The sequence below is a fragment of the Zonotrichia leucophrys genome, chromosome 1, assembly GCF_028769735.1.
Source record: "Zonotrichia leucophrys gambelii isolate GWCS_2022_RI chromosome 1, RI_Zleu_2.0, whole genome shotgun sequence".
Taxonomy (NCBI): domain Eukaryota; kingdom Metazoa; phylum Chordata; class Aves; order Passeriformes; family Passerellidae; genus Zonotrichia; species Zonotrichia leucophrys.
In genome coordinates, this window is record NC_088169.1 from 11226384 (window position 1) to 11250311 (window position 23928).

The 23928-nt window shown below is 36.2% G+C and overlaps 1 protein-coding gene across 11 annotated transcripts in view; it reads left to right on the plus strand.

Annotated features, from left to right (window-relative positions):
• DMD (dystrophin) overlaps positions 1–23928 on the plus strand; it is a 1046893-nt gene that overhangs the window by 573268 nt on the left and 449697 nt on the right. The gene's annotated exons all lie outside the window — the stretch shown is intronic.

Genomic DNA, 23928 nt, shown 5'->3' on the forward strand with positions numbered 1-23928 from the left:
TAGGTGTCTGTACAAGCTTTGGAGTTATACCTACATTGCTGCAGTAATGCCAGCATGGAGTGTGAAATGTCAGACTTTGTCATCCTTTGTGGTTTGGGTTCTGCCCCTAAACTGCACAGTGTGCTTTTCAAGGTTGGTCAAGTCCTTAGAACAGTCCATTAGAAGGCATAAACACTTCCAGCAATATTCAGTGCTATGCTGCTCTTGAAATACTGGAAAAGTGGACTTGATGTGGGGAATGCCTTGGGTTATTTTGTCATTACTACAGTAAAAATATCTTAACTACTGGCTGGAATTAGGCTGATGAAGTTATACTTCATGGTTCAGAATGTTTGCCATGGTCTTGGACTTCACTGTGATGGCGGTAATCAAACTGTGACTTATTCAAGGCCATCTTCCTTCATTTTCCATGAGGATTATGGTGTAGAGTTGTCTAAGATATGTTGCAGACCAATAGCAGGTTTTACTTGAAAATACTTGTAAATAACTCAGCTTTGCTGACTTCATATTTATTGTAAGACTTTCTCTAATAGCTGATTATGCTGTTGTAACTCATGGTTTGTACTTAACTGTGGGAATATTTGCTTTGAAAGTATTCTTATCTTTGTTTTATTACATCTTTGCTGGCCAGCAAAGAATGCATAACTCCTGATCACTTCAATATGCTTACAAATGAGATTATTTGCACATCTAGATATCTTTCCCATAAAACTTTTAAGGGCATTTACAAATATTGATGATGCTTTTATAGGTAGGCTTTCTCTTGATGCTTTTAGAAATATAAATATATTAAACAGCCACTATTTTTCCTAATGAAGACATTAGCCCTTTAAGTTTGCATATCTCTGATCTCTTTTGCACATGCTGCCCCATGTGACTGTCACTTGGCTTCCTTGTGCTCAAATATAATCAATAAGAGCAATTGTCAATTCCTGCCTGTTTTATTTAATATATTTCATAACAACATCTATACCTGTGAAAACTTTGATTAGTGCACAGATTTAGAGAGGGATCAGGGGCAAAGGATAAAGGACTATCAGTCCTGCAGGGAGAAGGCAGATGAGTGTCATAATGGACTGGAAATGCAGAAAAACCAATGAAGGTTGCTTTGGTGAAAGAAAGGTAGGGCAGAGGAAAGAGAATCACATTAGGCAATGACAAGATAGGAATCCAGGAGTGAATTAGTGACAAGGTGTGAATGGAGCAGTCTGGAGAAGGGATATCAGAAACTTAGTGTAAAAGCAGCTCACAAGGTAAAACAGTGGTAGCTGGTCAGAGAAGTCTTGGCAATTTTGACTAATGAGAATAGCATGAGGTAAGAGGAAAAGGTAATTCTCAAGGCTTTTAGCTCAGTCCTTGAGCCCTTTATCTAAATTTATTAATGAGAACTCTGATTTGGGAGTGGGGAGTGGTACACAATAGGAAATAATCACATCATATCCATCTCAAATAGGTACCCAAAATTAGCAAATACTTTGACCTTATGCACTGTTTGTCTTAACTCTCTTTCTGAGAGATGGAGCTAATAATAGAACCTTGTCTCAATGCAGGCCTGTGGAAAATAATTAGAATTGGTAAGCACTCTGACACTGCTGTGATGCATGCTCCAAACAGCTCATTGTGGGACCTGATAATTCTTTACCAATTCACAGTTCAGTAGTGCACAGCAAATAAGGCATGAGGTCACCCATTAAATGATTTGGGTAAAAATTAAATACTGAATAGTTTCATGTCAAATGAAGTTACTGTGTATTTAAAATTTGTATCAAAATTGTATCTGCTTAAGAAATATTACTAGATTTGCAGAAGAAATGTTAATTCTTTTAATTCTTATCTTTTGGGTCTTCTGGCTGACAATTGTAACACTGTTTTCACTGACATCTGGGGGAGATGTGGAGTGTGTATCAGAACGTGGTTTGTGACAGGTAACTTGAAAGTTGACTGTAAATCTGACAGGTGTCTTTCCTATATTTGGTATAATTTGGGGATTTTGTAACCTCTTATGTAAAACGTGCTGTTCTCCATGGGCAGTAGTTGTGTGCAAATGCCATTCTACTGGTTTTTCTATGTACCCACAATGCCTTCTAAATTCTTCAGTATATACATGTGAACATACAGCTAGATTTCAAAAGTAAGACAAGTTACCTCATGTCTTATGTTTAGTGTCTCATCTTCTCTTTTAAGTCAAGTTAGTGCCAATTGTAGTGCCAGAGTGGGAGACACAAGGATAGAAATCTGTGTAAAGTCTGGTTGCAAGTATGAAACTTCTGACCCATTTGCAAACAAAACAGAGTATCTGGTACATAAGGTGTAGCAAAGAGAAGAGATTTCTGCAAGGTTATTTTAATTGCCTGTATGACTTCAACAGTCAATAGGCCTTAAAATATGTATGCCTTGAAAAAAAAACGCGCATTCTTTAGTTGTGTAGATTTGTGGAGTTTTTTTCTCAGCTTTTAGGAAATGTGAGATTTCTGAGTTGGAGGATCATGTATATCTGAATAGTCTCAGAACAGAAGGTAGGCAAATGAGTAGCTTGAGCTGCAGAGGGGAATAATATGTGCATTTTCTGTGTGTCTCTACTGAAACAATTAATATTAAAAATCTCTTGAGAATTACACTTCTGAACAGTGGGTTTTTAGTGACAGATTATCAAATCTGAAATCTGTCATGTTATGTCGGGACTTTTTCCTGTGAAAAATGTGGCTCCTTGAAAATCAATAATTTCCTATAGAAAATTTCAACTGTCCTGAAATTTTAGTTTAGGTTGTCATCTACATTCTCCTCCCCCCCCACCCCAATTTGGATGTGCAGATGGGTCCCTTATTCTTTGCTGGGAATGATTACTTTGGTTTGAGGGATGAGGAGCCTTTAGCTTTTATATTATTCATGTTGTATTGGCTTTTTTCACTGTAAGCTAGAGAGTACATTATAGGAAATGTAGTTTTTTCATGGGAGAACAAAGGTAAGAATGTCATATGAAGTTCTCATGAGGAATCATGGCACTCTGAGGAAATATGTTTTAATCCTCATGTGTCTTGAATTCAATTTTTCTTTTTATTTTCTAAAACAAACAAACAAAACAACCCAAAACCCTGCAGTAGTTTTAATTACCCAGCAAGCAAAATCTTCCTAATTGCTAACATAAAAAAAATAAAAATCATGTAGCTTAATTGAACTGTGAAATTTAATTCATTGTTTATGAATGTCAACATTTTTCTTGGTCTAAGATAAAAGGAAAATTTGAAATACCAAAGTTTTTTAAGGAGACCCATTCCTACTTCTGCCTAGTTTTACAGAGTCATCAGATGGGCTGGAGGGGCCCTAAAGATGATCTGGATCATGGACAGTGACAAGTTCCACCAGACCAGGTTGCTTAGATCTCCATCCAGCCTGGCTTTGAACAATTCCAGGAATGGGGCACCCACAGTTTCTCTGGGCAGCCTGTGCCAGTGCCTCGCCAATCTCCCAGTGAAGAATTTATTCCCAATCTAACCCTAACCTCCTTCTGTTTAAAGCCATTACCCCTTGTTCCTATCACTACCTGGCTTTATAAAAAGTTCCTCTCCATCTCTCTTGTAGGTCCCTTTATATACTGGACACTGCTACAAGGCTACAGAGCCTTCTCTTCTCCAGGTGTTTCCCTTCATTTCATTTGTTAAGTGACAAAATCAGAAAAAACAAAGTCAGATATTCCCATCCCCAACAGTTACTAATGGGAGTCCTTGTTCTACCTCTTTCTGTCCTGCTCCTTTCAGGACTTTGCTACCCTCAGAATTCAAGACTTTGAGGGTGTGGGCTCTGAGGTGGGGTCTCTGCTATTCTGCAGGGACAGATGTTGTCCTCTGCAGGGATGCAGCTCCGGGCTCATCCCAGGGAGTGGCTGAGTGAGGATGTGGATGTGGGAAGAGTTCTTCCCTTCAGGTGAGAGCCTGAAGGCCTGGTTCCCTTGTGCCTGGACTTGTTGCTTAGGGGAGATCTGCTGGAAGGGATGATTATTAACAGCTACAATCTTGCTTGCACCTGTGAAAAACAATAGGTAATATTAATTTAATCTGAGCTCTAATTGTTATGACTGGATAATTTAATATTTTCTGTAATAGGCCTTGGGACCCATTTTATACTTCATGCTGACTGCTCTGTTTATTATTCACCTGGCATGCAAGTACATTGTCTGGCTGTGTTCAGAAAGTAACTGTACTAATACTGACTTTTTTTTAGTAAAATTTTGTATTTACAGATTTGCTTCTTTTCTTTACACTTTTTTGTTCCATTGATCAAAGAAAGAAGGAAAACCTCTGTGTACATTAGCAATGTACAACAGCAAGACTCTGAATTTCCTTTAAGGCATAATATAACAAGAGATATGTATAGATTGTGCTGAGAAAGGTTAAGGTTATTTGTAGTATATTTGACTCACAGGAGTCAGTGCAAACAAAACACTGAGTAAGCAGTGCAGTGTGGAGGGAGAATAGAAGACGACTGCACACAATGGAGAGCTAAGAGTTCATTTATATTCCAGCTGGATGTTCCATGCTTATCTGTTTCATAACCTTTTCTTTTGCTTGTATTCTTGGTAACAGGCTTACAAATAGTTTCTTCCTTTGCTTTTAATCTGTTTGTTCTTCTTTTCACAATCTACCTGGTTAATTTTAAAAGGATTTCTTGGTCAAACCTATACTTTCAAAAATCTTTCAAAATAATACTGAATACTTTTGCAAACTTAACAGGTATGCTACAATTACTCATGTAATTGTACCTAGTAACTAGACATGTCTCTGCTACTTCTGATACCTTAATGTGCATTTCCCTTCATAAGATTTTACAATTATGATATATCTCAGTACAACATTAATACAAGAAACTTGTGAGCCAGGTCACCACTGACCAATATTGAAATACTGAAAATGGAGTTTTCAGTCTAAATATAGAACAGAAATAAACAGGTCTATATCATAAAAATGAACTCAAAAATCACCATGGCAAAATAAATGATACTTTCAGGTTTTACTGAGCTACACAGCAGACCTAGGTCTCATCCTGCTTCCCATATATTTTTCCTAATACCATGCAAAAGCATGACTTTTACAGCTGGATCACTACTTTTAAGTAGAAAGAGACTACTTTTTTAGACTCCCAGTAGTACACCATTGAGTTATAAAGTCAGCTTGCCACTGGTTTAAAATTCAGTCATTTTTGATTTAAAATGTGTTTTATTTCTCTAATGAATTAAGCTAATTTAATAGATAACTTTAAAGGACAGACATTAGATCTCAGGTGGAAGAGCCCTCATATAAGATCAAAAAAACAGGGGAAAGGGGATTTTAAATGCTTTTCTCCTGAAATAGTCATTAGAATAAATTATAGTCTCCAACAGGGATATGAGTGGGAGGATATATAATATGCATATTTTATATTTATGATCTGTATTAAAATATGCACATGCATGTACATCTGTCTTCACCCCCCACTGGATTAATTTGGTCAGATTTCTGTGCATATTTGCATATGCTGTAAAGCTTATTTTTCTATTTATTTTAGCCATACACTGGTACCTGAAATTCAATTGCAAGTAAAATAAACATAATGGCTTTCTCCCAGACAAACACCCCCTGCCCAGTTCTTCACATGATGAATTTTGGAATACCCCTGTGCTCAGCTGTTCCAGCTGTGTTCCCTCACAGCTCAGCAGGATCTAAACACTGGTTCTCAGGGCTGGTTTAGTCTTAATCCAAACCAGAGCCCCACAGAGGCTGCTGCCCCTCCCAGGCAGAGCAGCACAGGGGGCTCAGGAGCAGCTTTAATCTGCGTGCACAGGAAGGATGTGCTAACCTCAGACACACACACACACCTCTATAGATAGAACAAGGCTGTCGAAAACATCTTTAGAATTAAGAGAGGTATGATCTCTGTATGATTCAATGCAGTTGAAGACTGGTGTAACTTTTACCAGGCAGACATTTGATGTCAGAAGTACAAGAGATGCATACATTTATTTTTTTTTTCCCCAGTAACTTTGTAAAATTTTATGTCTTCTCTTTCTTGCTGGGCTTAAAGTCAACTTTCTACTTTCAGAATACTCAGTATGTTTACTATATAGTGTTTTGCTGTGCTGGGTATTTGTAATTGGGTATTTAACCTATCAGTTCCATGAGATTATGGTATGTTAATCATCCTCTTACACTATAAGGTCAGGAAATTAAAAAGCAATTTGCATTCTCGATGAATAGGAATTTCTTGAATTTAATGATTTGTGTTTTCATTATTGCCATAATATCTGGTTTAATTACTGCATAGACAGTAAAAAATATAAGCAATCTTCTTTCTTTACTGGTGGTGATTCCCTCTTTTAATCTTTAGAAAACTCTCAGTGTTCAGATGGATCTGAAAAGATGTCAACCATCTGTACTACAACTGTGCTCTGTTCTGAGCTCATGTGAAAATCAGATTACTCTTAATCTTATACCTTCACACCTTAAATGTGGCAATAACACCTTTAAGGAGATGACAGGACTATATTTGTAGAATTTGTTGCATTTATTATGCAACCCCAAGCTTTACAAACATTTTATTATATTGCTTTTATAAATAGTGATTTTATTCTCACATAAGTACTGATGGGGATAATGATAACACATGTAATAACAAAAGTAATAAAATGTGGTCATAAATGAGTTTAGTAGATCTTTATTATGGATTTGTTGTCCTGCTCTCTGGTTTTTGGATTTCTTGCTTGAATGGCTGGATAGGATGAACAGGGTATTTTCTTTCTGATTGCCTTTTAAAAACTAAAGTATGGACTGTCCAGACTGAAACTACTGTTTTTTAAAGATGAGATTTGCATCAGAAGCACCAAAATTGTAGGAATCCTTCAGGCTGAGAAATGAAAACTTCTCAAGTGAAGTGACATGAACGGATTTAAAAATAGATGATACCTCAAGTGGCACATACTACAGAAGGAAGATGAAATAATTCAGACAACTTTTATATTGTATTTTAGTACATCTACAATATAATTTTCAGGAAGTAATTATTTTTTCTGATAATTGGCTGGGTGATGAACTGCTAAACAGAGCCGTGTTAATCAAAGTTAATAGCTAGATTCTAAGTTATTGTTTGCTTGCCTGTTTGCATTTATATTCATTCTCATTAAATTTTGTTAATTTGCACCAGATGAGAAACAGATTCTTAATTATTTGATTTCAGTTCTACCAAGAATAGATCAAAACCCAATGATAAGAACTGTCTTTAAATCTACAGATAGAAAATTATTTTTTGGAAGTGTCATTTAGTGTCAGAATTTACCTGATGAACATCTCAATTTTGTTTTGAGAAATGTAGAATAATATGAGTTTTCAATGTGTTCTAAGGAAAAATATTTATATTTTTAGAAATGTCTCATAATTTTTTGTTTGGTTATATCCATGTGCATAAACACCTGATGGGAGAGGGAATATAAACAACAGAGTTAGACAGTGAGGTCCAGTAAGAGAATGAAAGACACAAACCTACATAAATTAAGAGGGAACTTTTTTAGTGTTAGAGGAGGCAAAGTCTGGCACAGGTTGCTGTGAGGCTTTGTGGAGTTTCCATCTTTTGAGATATTCAACACCCGTGGCCCTGAGCATCGTGGTGGGAGTGGGAGCTGGACTAGACAATCTCTGGACAGGCTCAGCCATTCTGTGGTGCTGTGCCACAGGGGTGCTGTGCAGAAATGTCAGTGTACACCCTGCTTTGTGCTCTCACCACACTTACTCAGGTTGTTCTGATTGTGCAAGGATTGGGAGAAGGAACAACTCCAGGACAAAACCAGTAGGAATGGCACTTTGGAGCATATCTGCATTTCACTATTATTTACACCCATGAACCACAGAACTGACAGTAATAAGAAACTCAGTGTCCCTGGTTAGTGGTGAAGCAAAATGTCCCCACTCCAGAACACATAATTAAAGAAAAATTCAACTTTCAGGATTACTCTAGGCATCATAATGGTTTGAGAAATGCAGAGAGAGGGAATAGAAAATAGAAGTTTGCTTCACAAGCAAGTACAGGATCAGGAAAATGATTGTAATGAAAATAAGAACATGAAACCAAAGCAGAAAGTAAATACTGAGCAATGAAACTGAGTGGATCTTGGAAATCTTGGCACTGGGGTGTTAAATTATCACATAAAGAGGTGAAAGTCAGACAATCTACAAGCAGACAGCTAAAATATTGTACAGCTCTGTGCTGTAACAAAACCTAACACCAAATCTGTACTCTAGGCAATGTTGTATGATTAAAGAAATGTTCTTGTTGTGCTATCTGAAGCAGTATGCCAGAATATAGTAAATGATACCTTAAGAAAATTGACATTTATGGCTGAAGTCTTTATAGCAGTAGAAGACCAAAGAAGCAAGCCCCATCAAAACCTATTATTATAAATGAGTTGTAGATATACAGGATCTTTCTGGAAAGAAAAGGCTGTTTTCCTACCTAATAAAAATTGAGAGTGCATCTGTACAATCATCAATGATATTTCTTTAGAAATTACTCTTCCAGTTAAGATACTATGCCTTAAAATATGGATGAAGATAAAATGAGTCAAAAACCCTATTAATATTTGTACTTCCAAGCACTCATAGTTACTGAGCTGTAAACCACACAGTAAGGGACACACATCACAGAGCAATGCTCATTCTCATCTTGGAGATGCCCAATGCTTCAATTTGGTTTTGTCTTATTTTTACCACTTTGTTTTACCGTTCTTTGGGTTTTACAGAGTCCTAGCCTCCATCAGTTGTTCACTCGATAATGATTTCATACAAGAGTACAGGGATTTTCCTAATAATTTGCACCTCTCAGACATATATTAATTATCTCAATTAAAGGAGGATATATGGTAGCTGATAACTCAGCACTCCCTTAGTTTCCTATAGCAGGACAATCCTTAAAATAAAGCCAATTCAAAGGAAAGCCTAATGTTTTAGATCTGCTAACTCTATCTTGCAATATCAAGTATTAAGCTTATATTTCATGTTGTCTCCAGTGATGTGTTTAGAAGAAGGCTATGGTATTTTGCATCAGCCTTAAAGGGTTTTGTTTATAAGTTTAATAAGAAAACAGAAGTCCAAAATATAATTTAAAACAAAATAGCTAATTATGGAATTACTGAATGGTCAATAAAGTATCTTGGCTTGTAAAAATATCAAGCCTAGTTGCTGTGAACACTGCTTATGAATGCAATAAATTGTAACCATTTAATTTGCTTACTTTTTGTTTATTCTACATAGCCTATTTTCCTCATTGTAGCTCCTGCTTGTCTGCTCCTCTCTTCCATACTCTTGACCAAAGCTCAGTCTTTGAGTAGAAGTGACATAGCTGGTAACTCAGCATGTAACTCAGGCAGAGAAAACCTCTGAAGTTCAGCCTGAGAAAGCAGAGGAGAACAAGAGCCTTTACAAGGGATGCCTGTGTTAATGTTTAAAACTAAAGCAGAAATTTAAATCCACCTATATAGTTGTTTTTTTTTTCTGAAAATGAAGTAGGTTCTCCCTTCCCTGCCATTTGCTAATAAATCATAAAGCTGCTTGTTTTCTTATTCAATAAATAAAAATATACTGTACTTTATAAAAAGAAATTTGGAAGGCCTATAGATTGACATTATTTATTACAATGTGCTATCCATTTTGCAATTGGGCAGGTTTGCAATTGCAAAAAAATACTTAGAAGGAGAGAGGAAACAAGAATAATAGAAATAGCATAGAGTCAATATGTAATCATAAAATAAAAAAAGTGTTTCATTTGGTACACAACTAGAAAAGAACTGAGTAATTTTGCTGAAGTTTAATTTGTTAGTGCAAGTAATAAAAGGAAATTATGTGTCTAAAATTGCCTGTGGAAATGCAGAATTTGGGAAGAATGGAACATGTGAATCTTAAATACCAATTCACTTGATTTATGATTGTATAGGTACAGTACTCAGATGTACCCCTAGCCTCTGTTGTTTGAAACTAATTCAGAGAATTAGATTAGGCTAATATCTTACTGCACTCAATCTTATTATCATATAATCATAGCAAAAATGTTAATCAAAAGTTTAGATTTTCAATTCCAGTTTGTGTTAAGTCTTTAAGGGAAGATTAATGTCACTTAAGTAAAATCTTATGATCACAAATACATATTTCAGAAAAATAATTAGTGATTTTGAAAAGCATTTAAAGTGACATTACTTGCAGGATACCAAATGAATGTTGAGAACTACACTTTAGCAAATGTAGTTGACATGACTGACTGCTGTGTGGGGCATGGTTTTTTTTCATAATTATTTTAATATTTTTTGTTGTATTGTTGTTCATAGAGAAATTAAAACATTCATGTAACCTTGTTTGGGGAATAAACATGAGCTATTACTTATGCATGTGACTGGATTGTATAAACAGTGTTTAGTTTGTGGAATTTAGTGTAGATTATAACTTTCTATGAAGGGAAGCAGACTGAGCAGTTCAGAAAGGTCTGTTGGCCTTTTTCATGTGCAAAAGAGAAGTAAAAGGTGACATGAGCTGAGGCATTCCATCATTCTTCACCACATTCCCACCTGAGACCTAAGAAGTGAGCAATATACATATGGGTTGAGGAGCAGGTAAAGTTATTTGTGGCTCATTTTTACAATTGTTTACCTTCTTCATGGCAAGCACTATGTTAAAATTGTGGCTTATAACAAGAGAGTGGAAATCAACTTTCTTAGGACTACCTTTTCACGAAGATGTCCCCCTTCCCCTCCAAAAAACCTATGGTTTTCATTGTTTTCCTAAGGACCTGTACCTTCCAAGGAAAAGTGTGTGCATGCCTTTGTGTTCATGTTTCAGAAGCTGCCTGGTGAATGGTGTCTCCACAGGAGAGAGGAGCAGACAGATTTACTGGAGGACACTCTCCACAGATTTAAACTGTACACCACAATTATCATATAAGTTGCATTTTGATGCATAGGGAAAATCAGAAAATTCAGGAAAGTGAAATACAGAGAGAGGTCCTGGGCCAGAGTGATCTGTCTGTGGAGCTGTGTGTCGTGTTGATGTGTCAGCCTGGGGGCCCATGGCTGGGATATGATGGACAGTCAGAGACCCTCTCATGCATGATGCAGATATTCATCACAGGTACTGTGCAGGTGTGATTTGACCCAGTTTTGGGTTCCGTGCTTTTATCCACTCAGAAGTGAAGTCAAATCGTGCAGACTGTTCAAATCAATAAGAGCAGATGAAACCAGGTCTGCAACACATTATCCATAGCAAGTGCATTCCACTGCTGGCAACTGACCCTTAACTTGCCCTTTTTGAGTAGATTAATATCACAGTTTCAGCAGTAATTAGATGAATGGTCATGCTGCAGATTACAGTGCCACAAACTGTTAAGCAGTGGTCTGATGACCACAGTGGAAATAAATGCTCATATAAAAGGTCCTTTTCCTTTGTAAAGATAGTTTGGTAACATTATCTGTCCTGGGTAGCTGGTATCACTTGCAGTGCTGTCATTAGGACAGAACTGTTAAAACAGACATTTAATCTTTTTTTCCGAATAAAGAACTCTGTATATAGATATTGTTATATAAGTACATAAAATAATTTATTCTTTGGTATTAAAAATTTACTATTACTATTATTTAGATAAATAATTGTAGTACTATTTTTATTTATGCATTGAAAATTTCTAGGAAGTGCTAGAATATAAATTGCTACATGTTTTGGATAAATAAACAAATGCCTTTTGGTTTATTTTAAGAACAAGTGAACTCTCACCAAATTAGTACAGTTGCATTGAAAGGAAAGGTTCAAATACAACATATGGCGTTCATGGAGAAGGAGAAATGCTCCCACTCAATACTGCAAAGAGTCCCTGCTAAGTTTTGGACACCGTTTGCAGAACTAGAAGATAGAGTATCAGATTTACAGCTTCGATTGCATCTCATATTATTGTTGGAAGATGATACTTGTTAGTGGATAACTTCTGACTGGATTTTTTGATAGCAACCATGTAATAGAAAATAGAGCAAGAAAATATTTCTCTTACTCCTTCCAAGAATGATCACAACAGTACTTCCTATCAACACAAGGACTGGGGGCTGCTCTGGGTTTCTTCAGCCGCCTGTGCCATCCTGATGTTTTTCTTTCATGTATGAGAAACCACCCTTAGAAGAAAGCACATTTTATGAAAGGTGGTTAGTATAGGCTCCTGCAGCTTCTCCTCTCTTCCTCCTTAGAAATGTGTATAGAAAGTAAAAAAGAGCATCTTCATTAACTTGTAGAGCTTGGACTCTGTCCTATTATCAGGCTTTGTGTCTCTGGGATCATGTGCTGCCTGGGATGCTGTCATAGCAACTGAGGATATTATCCACATTCTACTATTTCTCAAATGAGGTGAGTCAGACTGTTGGTCCTTGTATCCCGCAGAAGCAGAAGAGAATTACAGGTCATGTCACTATAACTGGATGACTGAAAATAAGTCTAATGATCACTGACATTCATACTCATTGGTTTGACAACTGGTGCAGATGCCAGCAGTGATATGTCTGGCTCTTGACAGGCTTGAGCAGCCCTCGGTCTTGTGAGCATATGGTTTCATACAACTGCACCACTGAGTCACACTAACAGTGTTCCCAGAGAAAACTGAGGGAGCAATGATGGAAAAAACAACAAACTCCTTCTTGTTTTCATAGCTATTTCAGGATTTTACTCTAGATAATTGTCTATTATTCTGAATTCCTCAATTTTTATGGAAATAAATTCATCTGAAGACAGAGTCAAACTAAGAAAGTTACAATTTGGTTCATATTTAGTGCCAAGACTGATGGAAGACTGTGATAAAATACATCAACACCATATGAGATTTCAGCTTGGGGTATGGTACACATCTTCCCTCTTCCAGTTTTGTGGTTTGTTTGGGTGTCTTCTCCCCCCACACCATATTTGCATTGCTACAGAGATTAACATGTCTTCTACATTACATTGTTCAGGAAAATTAAAATTCCCAAATGTTTGCTGTCCATTATATTCCTACTTCTTTACCACATGTCTTTCTTATTGATCACAAACACCAAGTGCTTTATCAGCTTTCTCTGTTGGTGACTGCATATGTCACACAATTCTGCTATTTCATTTATTAATTTGGCATTATTTAGCAGTTATATGATTAGTCGTGTTACTTGCTGTTATAACCTCAAAATGTACTGTTGTATATCAAAGTGATAGGGTCCAGAAGTCTGCTTATTCTAAGGTAATGGATTTGCACTTAAGCTATTGTTGTAAAATTCATGTGAAATTTAAAGGTAGGGCAGCTCTCCTAAGTGATCAAGGGCTGATTTCCATGAGCTCTAATAGAATTATTTTGTGACAGTTTTTTCCCCAGTCATAGTAAAGCATTCTGATAATAATGGATCTTTAATTATTGGTGCTCACGGGGAAAAGCATCATTTTATCAGAGATCACAGTGGTGTATGACCTAGGAAGTATATCTCTCATTCAACTCCTTATGTTTTCTGTCTTCAGTACATTTTTTTACACTGCTTTTTCAGGTTTTATATTGCTATGAACATTTAAGAGACTTTCACTGGAATTTGAATTTCAAATCTAAAGCAAAAATAATTCTAATGGCTTCTGTGAATTGGGATAGAGAAAAATTAATCTGTTGTCTTTTTGTACATTTTCTTGTTTACGACTCATTGCCTTGTAGGTACTTAATTGAGGGTCCTCTGATTATCAGCATGGATTGATATTGTTTCACTCCAGGAATTGTGAACAGTGGGACAGATGTTTTAGGAGTCAGCAGAGGCATTGATAGCATACTGGCATGAATAATAAAAACCTCAACATATCTACAAGGAAGAACTGGAAAAAAAATCACACAGACTTCCTTTTCTTGTTCTAAATGAAAAATTCGTGCTGGGGCACATAATGTGTTTAAGATGCTGATCGACAGCAATAAACTTGTAAGCTCCTTCTCTTTTATTTGCCTCATCAGGTGGTAGGTTGCATAAACTGTCATGCTATCCAGAATAAAGGAGCTAAGGGTCCTTTGGAAATATTTGAATTCATTGTACATGTTATTATTCTTCCAAGACTTGCCTTAGCCAGAAGGGATAGCTCCATATATAACCCTGCCTGTGACGCTGCTGTATATTCTGGTCAGGTGCGTGCGAGTGAAGACAGGGAATGAGTAATAAAAGAAAAAAAGGGGCATTTTCTTAACAGATCATAAAAAACCCTCAGAATTCCAGGTCTATGTAAATCAGGATATGATAACAGACTAAATATTATGGTGTGTAGAGCGAGGCGGAGTTTAAAATTAGGTAAAGAAAGGGAGCTGAAGCAGTCACTCTTTTTTTCATAATCAGATCTATCTTTATGATAAAGTAACCCACACATTCAAATGTAGAGTACTACCAGTAATAAGAGGTAAACTAAATTCATTTTTAGGTAGGTTTTCTCATACATTTTGTTTACAATATCTTCTTTGCAAACCTGACTTTAGGTGTAGAATAACTTTTGGACTGACCTTTCTACTTTGAAGTTTTTACTGAGACTGAATAACATTGAGATGGTCAATTTATTTGCTTCCACATATTCTCAAAGTGAGATAAGATGTTTGTTTGTTTTCCAATGTGGGACTGAAGAGAGAAGACAAAATAATGAAACATTTGGAAATTGCTATCACCAATATGGAGAGCACAAGACAGAAGTCTGTTAAAAATCATGATCTCTACTGGTGTATTTTTACATGAGTTTATGAAACATCCCAGCTTGTCCAAGCCATGAGCTCTTGAAAATCACATTTTACATGCTCTTAGTAAAGGCTTAGTTGAATTTTGCATGTACATGCCCTGAAGTTTCAAACCAAATGAGCTTATTCCAGTTCAAGGCCACACAGGATTTTCCTTAATAATTGGACTTTGAATTTGCTTCAGACTATGCTGGGTCCAGCTCTGTGCTTCTGCCATGTCTCATGTGCAGTATGGTGCACGTGAGCTGATGATGATACCAACCAAACAATCAGCTTCAATAGTTTTAGGGAATGAATTGTACCTAATATGAGTGGAAAAATTATCTTAGAACTTGGTGGCAAGACACACTGAAAGTCTGACCAGCAAAGGAATTAAATTTTAATGCTGGATTGTGTTTTGTATGGTGATAGGCAGGGTGTTGAGACTGGAAATTAGACGAGGATTGGAAGTGATGTCTTAGAGCTAGTTGGAAGTACTAGATCTGATTGATGCTGAGACCTGAGAGAGTAGAAAGTTGAGACTGGGATTTGAAGGGAGAGATTAGGTAACAGAAAGAAACTAGGGTTTACTTGAAAGAATAAACAGAAAAGTCTGTCCCTCTTCAAGTGCTCAAGTCCCTGTCTTTCTGTCATCTGAATTGGAAAGAAAAACTCCTTGTCCTCACTGCTACTTTGCCATGAGGTGTTGGACAATGTGTGACTCCCTATACTACTAATAGAAACCCAGTGGGATTATTTGACCTGTGGGATTATCATGCCAGTGGGATTATCTGTTCAAATTGACATGTTGAACAATGCTTCTGCAATATCTGGGATGAAATGCACGGAGGAAATGTACTTCATAGAGAGATTGGGTATAAATTCACTGGCCATCCAGTACAGTGTTTGTTCATGGTTTGACATGATGATCTTAAAGGTCTTTCTCAATCTAAATGATTCTGTGATTTTTTTTTTCCTGTCTGTCACAGTAATCACACAGAAGTTGTTTCCAAGAGACTTGCATGAAAATATATTAAAATTGGTGGAACTTTTCGTGTTTAAGTGAGGGATTTCAGAAGGGGAAAGGACAAGACAAAAATAGTTGGGTGCTGTTCTCAAGAACATCTATTCCAAAGAGATCATATGTGACACTGTACAAATGTTTCCTCAGCGTTTGACTTGATTTCATCAGGATCTGACTGTCAGCAGTCCCAAACTCCACAGCTGTCTTTACACGCAGTGGATTTTGACTTTACCAATTGATCTTTCGTTACTGGATGCTCTGACTGGCATTTCAAACGAGAAAGGAGAGATTCCTGACCTGAATTTCACTGTCTTTCATTTCTGTGTTTTGAATCAGTACATTACTGTTTCCTTTGTATATAAAGGGCAGCTTGGGATGTACAAGATATGAAAGATATGTTCCTAAAAAGGCCATCTTCTACTCTGAAGGTGAAATAAAATAATCTGTAGGCTCTCCTAATGAGAAGCACTTCCATCCTTTTCTTCCCCATTGAAACAAAGGTTTTAAGTCCCAAAACCCCACCCCTACATATGGAAAAAGATTTTTGTTATACTGCATATGCGGAAGATGACTGAAATAAATCCTGGAAGTGTCTTCTATCACTTTCCTAAATCAGCATACTCAGCTTTGCCATCTTAGCCATGTTTTTTTCAACTTGTGTTCTTCTAATAATGCCAACTTAATTTGCAACCGAGTTGCTCTTGCAATGAACTGTTATAAATTTGTTAACATGTTAATTCACATTGTGTGAATGTGTGAAGTAGTATAGGGACAAATCAGTTTTTTATTAGGAACTTTTTAATCCTAGAGTCTCTCAAGACTGTATATGGAAGACAAAATGCATTTTTCCTTTTTCACACAAATATTTTCCTTGTGATAAATTGTTATAATCTCCAACCCCCTGCTTGAAATATACACAGAATTTTGCTGTGAATTTTCTACATTCTTTAAAGATTTGCAATTCAGCAGAATGCTTTTTAACTTAACTTATTGTTTTCCTATAGACTTTGATTATGTTTAAATAATCATTAAAGTGCTTATAACTTAATCATATTATCTTAACTGTTGGACTCAATAATCTTAAGGGTCTTTTTGAACCTAAATTATTCTATGGTTCTGTTCAGGATGAAGGAAAACAATTTTCCCTTTCTCAGACATAGCAAAATATCTCAGATAGGTCTCCTTAGAAGTTTCTTAAACCACAGTCATAAATGCTGTTTGTGAAGAGGAATGATCAAAGTTATGCATCTAGCATAATTATTTTTTTATTTTGATGGGGGGAAAGGCTTGGGGAGGATGGTGTAGGGAGGAGGGGCAATGTAGGCAAAACCTAGTATTCCTGCCAGCTTTGAAACTGTGCTTACACCAAAACCTCTTAAAAATGCATTGAACATCATTAATACACCTCCTGCTTCATATTTACTCTGTAGGAGCTCTTAATGTTCCCTGCCTCCTCTCAAAGATGATTAGATAATCAACAGGCTGGATGTGTGTCGTAGTTTTGGTTTGGGTTTTTTGCTTAAATGTGTTAGTGTGAAATTTTCTACAATTATTTCACATCTATGTGTTTTAGACTTGGAGATAGAGTCAGGAATGATTTTAAGAGTACCATTTTTTAATACCCAGAGGATGAATAGATGTCAAAAGCATGGAATGTGTGACAGCTGGGGAAAGAAAAGGTGATAAAGAGAAAGTCTTTTAAGTTGAATTTAAGGGGAAAAAATGGCATCTTCCCTATTGACAAATTCTCACTCAGACTGTTAGAGAGAGTAGGGCAGCTTCTATACTTTCATGTGGCTGATAATGCACAGCCTCAGTCCAGAACATGCAGCATCCCTGATGTATTTATCTTGCAAAGCACTTTCTTCCGCTGCTCTTGGCTTTGATACCTGTCTCCAGTGCAAGCACTTATCTCTGCAGGCCCACATGGTACTACAGTATGTGGAGATAAACAAGTTAGCCTATCAAACCTTCTCCATGTTTTGCATTGGGATAAAAGTCAAGTCATAGTCCCATCTCCTTTGCTAACAGCCCCAGCTTCCTTGCCACAAGTGATCTGATACTTTCACTCTTTAAAACCTAATTTACTATGGTAAGAACTATCCATGCAAGGCTCCTTCTTAGTACATATTCTTAACTTTAATTATGTGCATTGTCTATGCCTCCTATACTTGTGTATGTATATCCAAGTATAAATGTATAAATTCAGTGTAATTAGGAACTTTCTAACAGATTATTGAAGTCTTTACATGAACAGGTATTTATATTAAGGTGAAGTTACTGAACAATGCCCTTAAAAAGTTTTCATGCAACAAACTTGTGTCTCCAATAAGGTTTCTATGGCATTGATGTAAATGAGAACAGAGAAAGCAGGACCAAAGAAGAACATTCTTCCCTTATCCAAAGTTCTGTAATCAATAGTGCTTTCTTCCAGTGTTCCTGTCTGTAAAAATTGCATGACAGTAAAGTTCAGAAAAACAGCAAAATCCCCACAGCAAACCTAAACCCAAAGCTTAAAGCATATTTAATTTCAGGGCATAGGCAAGACAATGCAATTTGAAATTAGACTTCAAGGCATTAGTCATTTGAGTTAGATGAGGTGACTGTACATAAGGTAGGTGGACATCTAGTGATGAATTCTCAGTTTAGTCCTCTATTGTAGCCTGAACAACAATATTTGTCTGACTCTTGCTGGTAGTCAGTACTGTACATGAAGTGGCACTGTGTTTGCTGTGTTTTGAATGGATAAAGGAGTGTTGAAATTGTCAACTAAAGAAGCCAGAAGACTTCTAATTTCATGTAAACGGAGAGATTTGATTACTTCATAAATTACTACATCTCTAGAACTTGGGGGGAGGGGGGGAGGAGGAGTGGTTTCTACAAAGATTTCATACATTAATCTGAAATACTGAAATATTTGAAAATATTTGAGAGTCTTGGTGTAGTTCCTGTCCCAAGCAAATCTCTGGTAACCTTAACTCTTGCACTTCCGTTTGGATTGGCAACAATTTGATTTAGTTCCTGTGTGATGTTAGTTAAAACTTTTCAGCAATTAAGTTATGCTGACCAAATGATCTGAATAGTTTTTTCTACCTCAGTATAATAAAAGTTCTTCACAGAAACTGGCATTAACATCTAGTGCTGGAGTGAGATTGCAGCAGGGCATGGATCATTTAAAGTTTGCAGAGTACCACTGCTCTGTGTGTTAACCTTGGTGTAGAGGACGGCCCTCACAGAAGAGCCTGAACCCTAGCTCATAAATAAAAACTTATCAGTGGAACATTGAGAGTTTAGTCAAGGAGTTTCTTTTTGGACCTGGCCTCTAGAAATATCCATGATCTAAAGTGTAGTTTGAAACAATTTCAATCTTCTTTATGCTGATTTAATGAAGTGGTCCCTTTCTCTCTTTTGGCAAAGATTTAGACTTTTTGTTGCAGTTATATTGGCATGGCAGTAGTTGCAGGTCTACAGAAACTAGGATAAAAGTCACAGGCTTCTTAGAAGAAGTTTGAGAGCCTTTTTCGTAGCAAATAAATATATCAGTGTGAATATTAATGCCCTTTAGAAAATAAAAAAAAACAAGTAAAATTTGCAATTTTTTGGAAAGAGTTTTAATCAGGAGGAAAGTGTTAGGTAATGGATTTGAAAATGTTGATTCTGTGAATATGGAATAAATATGTGGTTGGCATGATTTACTACATTACCTTTGCAATGTAAATATTAGTTAAATATTTATTTCTTCATCTTTTTTTCTTGAAGTATTTATTCATACAATTTCGCTTCCCAATGCATGCTACTTTTGAAAAACTCAGCAGGTTGGGAGTGTGACAAAACCTCAGGACCAAAATGTTTGGACACAGAAAATTTAAAGTACTTTTCAGTCAGTAGATGAGTAAGTAGAAGAGAGCAGACCAGACTATATAAATATGTCTATATAAATCCTGGCAGGATGCCAGGCATAGGCAATTGCCCTGTAGACCAGCAGAGTGTGAATGTTATAGGTAACATATGGAGACAACTGTCACATCTCACAAGTAGTTTTGTGCAGCAGATATTTCTGGAGCTTTCGAGGTTATGTCATCTTGTTTTAAAGCAATGAACGTGAAGATGATTTGCCTTCAATTTCTTAAGGCCAAGATAAGATAGTATTTGAAGTCCAAAGAGGTCAAGAATGTTGAGAGGAAGGGCATGGGCTGAGAACAGGTAGAGAAAAATAATGAAGATGAGGGGGTGGAGACTGAAAATTCTTTCTCATGTCTGAAGTCTGCAGTGTTCTTATCTTTCATGAAGTTTTACAAATCATTAGTCTCTTAACTGATGCTTATGCCTTTGGGTAGGTAGGGAAATATTCTTTCATTCAACAATGCAGATATTATTCACAGAGGATACCTTTATTTTAAAGTAAGGATTACTGACATATAAGCTTGGGGGCATATTAGCCTCTCACTGTGTGCATAGCTTTCATTAATGCTAATTAACTAATAATGATGAAGGTGCTGGGGATTGTCTGGAGATTAAAGAGCAGCTGGAAGATGCTGATAACCTGTGATACTGCTGTAGGCCATTGGCCCTAGCAAGTCATTAATCTTGGAAGTACCTGGTACTCTTATAAAATGACAAAAGGCTTTGGAGATGGGGAGGAGGTAGGAACATGCAGGCAGGCAGGTTGTAAATGAACACAGGATTACAGGAGGACCCAGTCTCATAACGTGTACTACATACAGCCCATAGGAAATGATCTTCCAGGTCCTTCAGCAAAGGGAAGGCTTCTGGGCTCTTTGGACATCCAATATATGACATTTCCAAGTTAAATCCCCAGAAAGGAGAAAGGAGTGGGAAGATTGTGTGCTGAACAGCTACACCTCTAGTTTGTATATTTCAATGAACTAACTTATTATGATGTAAATAATTTTGAATAATGTGTGTTCAATATGGACTAAGTAATTAATTCCAGAATATGAGTTAAACATTTCACCATTACCTTTGATATATGATTCAAAACCTTGTGAGATTGCATCATGCCTGCTGTCACTGTGTGCTTTTATAATGGGTTGCCAAGGAAGGAGTTTGGATGCATTGTTAGCTAGGCTTTGATTGTCTCTTCTTCTGTCACTTAAAACCCTTTGTTGGGAGATTTTGCTAGCTACAGTAAATTAAAGTCTTTAGATACATTAATTTCAACAAAAGCACAATGACTGTACTTCCAGTGTGCTAGAACAATAGGAAGAGCAGTGGGGCCAGGTGATGGGGTCTAAAAGAGTTGTCAAATTAAAAATGTGTTTCAGTCATTTAAATCCCCAATTCATTAGGTACAGAAGTTATTTAAATAACATATTAGACAGTAATTTAGGGAATCATAAGTCAAACAAAGAAGTAGTTAGTACATCTTACCTTCAAAAGGCATTCGTATTTTCTTCAAATTCTTAAAAAAATTAAAGTGTCTGGAAGTGGTAAATCACTAGCTGCACTCTCAGAACTGTTCTGAAAAGTCTGTAAGTGGATGATCTTATAAAAATGCTGTTTTGAAAAAATACCAAAGTTTAATTTTTGTTACCCATTTGCAGAACTGTAATTATTTTGTAATAAATAATTAGGAAGTCTCAAAGCTTTTTAGAATGAAACTTTACTTAGACTTTTAGAGTTTCTCTTTGATTCTTAGAGGACTCCTCTATGAATAACCTAATTTATAGTGTTGAGATGTCTTGGCACCTTCACATGTCCATACTCCAAACTCCAGGATTTTGGTTCTACTTTCAGCAGACTGAAATGCCAAAAGGCACTATATCAAAGTGTGGGTGTGACAGACCAAGTACCTTTTTTTTCCTTATTATCTCGTCTTTTCCAGCCAAACGTAAGAGTTCCACATCTGTTGTTAATGCAGTGACATTTGTTTAACTTGCAGTATTATTTGCGACACTGCCATCAGACTGGCACAAGACAACTATCTTGGGACTATTTATTTACTTGGAGAAGCTGTATGTCCCATTCATGTTATTTATGTTACATGTTACATTTAAACAGAAATCTTGAGATTTCTTTACTTCTTTACCTTTCTATTTGCAAAACTTGCTGTTCGGGTTTGGGGTTTTTGTTGGTTTTTTTTGGAGGAGAAGGTGGGTGTATTTGGGTTTTTAAAATTATTTTTATTTACAGAATCAGAATGTAGGAGCTGTTATATAACTGCTGTAAGCATTGAGGTCAAAGAGTTTTTACATATGGGAAAAGCTAAAATGTGGTTCTTTTTGCTTGTTTACACAGCAGAATGGGAATATATTTGTAAAAAACTATTTATACAGATAATTCATAAACAGAGAAAAAACACTGAAAAAATATATACATTGTTTGCATTTTTTTTCAGCTTTAGATTCAGTTCTTGTTCCAATAATTCTGTCCTAAAAGTTTGGGTTACAGGAATGAAAGTCAAAGCTTTAGAGATCCAGAACCACTTAAAGGGTTCTTTGTACCAACAGGATGGGGTATTTTCCTTAAAAATATGGCATATTTTTATTTACATGGCTATCTGTTGGGGGCTTGGAGTAACTTTTTTATCTGAGAAGAATAGATGTTGAGCAATTAAAAATGAAACATGGGATGAAGAAAAGCAGTTTATTTATATATGGATTCGTGCACTGTGCACTCCTGTGCTTATTGTTTAGCAGTTTATCTTCCTGGGAATGGAGAAGCTCTTAACTGTGTGCCCAAGACCTCAAAAAATTTTAAGACTGCTCTCATACTGAGTTAACATGAAAACATGAGTTAATTTGGACATTAATAGAGTCTTCTTGTTATAATTTTAGTAGCAGTTCCAATGTAGCTAAGTTTTGGTATTATTAAACAAATACTATTTCCCACCTTGAATGAGTGCTCCTTTGCCTTCCTCATGCAAATTGGAATGTTTGTAAATCAATAGCCACTGTACAAGTTTATTCAGCTGAAAGACTCTATATTACAGGACTCTACTTCTGTTCCACATCATGGCTTCTGTGCTAAAGTATAGATGTGTTTGAATTATTTTCTCCCCGTTTTCATCTGTTTCATGAAAATCTTCTGTCTACAAGGCTCATCAAATAGCATGACTGGCTCAAATGATCATTTTTCTGTTTGAATAAAGTGGATTTTTTTATTCAACTCTAGTGACTTCCTTGGATAAAACTCAAAAACATTCTATTGAGAAAAAAAAATCCAAGAAAAACTGTGAAATGCACTGTAAGAGTGGAGTTCTGGTTTACAATAAAATATATTTAATTGCCATTTGAAGAAAATTCCCATAGTCATATCACAGAAAATGTTTTGTTTGGTCAACTGCTGTACCCACAAATGTATTTTTTCATGGCAGGAAATGGCTGTTGGCTACTTAAAGACTTTAACTATAGAGAAATTTCATTATGGAACTACTGTTAGTCTTGTTTGAAGTACGGCTCTAGGTAAACATAGCTTGAATCTAGAAGGTTCTGACTACTGGAATTCTTCATTTATTTAATCCTTTCATGCAGGAACTCACTTGCATTGCAAACTTTCTGAAAATAGTGAAAATCAACAAGATACATTAGAAAATTAGTATGAAATTTACAGTATTCTTTGAATCTGTCAGTAATGCTGATTTAGTTTCTTAGTATTTGTCCATTATGGAAACATGGAACATTGAATAGCTTAATCTAGAGCTTTAATTAGGACCAGTGTGTATTGACTGTGAGATTAGCTCAGTTTCTTAGAGCATGGTGCTAATAATGCCAGTGTTGCAAGCTTGACCAGGGTATGGGCCATTCTAAGTTGGACTTGATGGTCTTTGTGGGTCCCTTCCAACTCAGAATATTCTGTGATTCTGTGGTGTTACGCCAGCAGCTCTTTTTCTTGTTTTTCTTAAACCTTGAAAAATGCAGATTGAATGCAAATCTGACTTGCAGAGGAATTTTTTTTTCCCTAAGTTTTCTGTCTCTTTGCCCAAATATAGCACTGGGGAGGCTTAAGGAGGCTTTTGTTGCCTATTCTTTTGCATAAAAAAAGCACTTAAGTATATTTGTTTCGCATCTTAAGTGATCATTACTAATTAATTTAAGCCTGTATCTCACAAATGAACACAATCGATAAATTGAGTTTATGCTGCAGTAGTGGATTTGAAAACTGTTCAAGAGAGCAGTATATTAAATTAAAAATAGTTGCTATATTTAAATAGTTAA